Source organism: Calidris pugnax, unplaced genomic scaffold, assembly GCF_001431845.1.
Source record: "Calidris pugnax isolate Ruff unplaced genomic scaffold, ASM143184v1 scaffold7, whole genome shotgun sequence".
Taxonomy (NCBI): Eukaryota; Metazoa; Chordata; class Aves; order Charadriiformes; family Scolopacidae; genus Calidris; species Calidris pugnax.
The window spans coordinates 1,913,032-1,913,716 of record NW_015090762.1 but is presented as its reverse complement, the minus strand read 5'-3'; the positions used below and the strand labels follow the sequence as shown (position 1 = coordinate 1,913,716).

Sequence of the window (685 nt, the reverse complement as noted above, 5' to 3'; positions counted from 1 at the left end):
GCAGCTCCATGAGGATCCTCTCGTAAAGCTGCGGAGGCCTGTGGCTCCCTGCCGCTCCCACATCTGCAGGCTCTATCTGTAGGTAGCTTTTTCCACAGCAGTGAAACCCGCAGCTGAACAGCCCAGTGGAGCCTCGTGTCTCGTTTCAAGCAGGGAGCAAGGAACTCAAGCTGCACATCAGGGGGCAGTGAACCACCAGGACAACCTCAGGGGGTCGAAAGACAGCAGTGACCCAAGGTGTTCTGTATCCAGGGGAGAAAAAAGCCTTCCTCTGTATCCAGGGCGGCCTCAAACTCATAGAGGGAAAATAAAGGACACATTTGGGGCATGCAATAAGAAAAGGCACACAGAGATGCTGACACGCTGCCAAACTGGGTATGATGGAGAAGGAGAATAGTTTAACTGGGGAGAACAGAAAGGTGGCGGGCAGGCAGGAGGGGGAAGCGATCCCCGTCTCCAAGGGGAGAGCAGAGCAATGTAAATCCAGAAGGAAAAGGTAAAACCAGTGGCCTGGGAAAGGAGGGGACGGGTTATTTCCAGGGGGGCAGGAATGACCCTGCTTGTCCGAGCGGGAGCGAAGGCCCCCCCGCTCTTTGCGCGGCCCCCACGGCACGGGGACCCCCGCGCTCCGCTCCCCGCGGCCGGAGCCGTGTCCCGGGGGGGCGGACGCCCCGCCCCGCCCGCC

The 685-nt window shown here is 60.1% G+C and overlaps 1 protein-coding gene across 1 annotated transcript in view; it reads left to right on the top strand.

The window, feature by feature from the left end:
• The first annotated feature begins 387 nt into the window (after nt 1–387).
• AIFM3 (apoptosis inducing factor, mitochondria associated 3) overlaps nt 388–685 on the top strand; it is a 50,662-nt gene continuing 50,364 nt past the window's right edge. The window contains exon 1 of the mRNA XM_014942526.1: nt 388–496. The gene's annotated coding sequence lies outside the window, so the exon portion shown is untranslated. The remainder of the gene's footprint in view (nt 497–685) is intronic.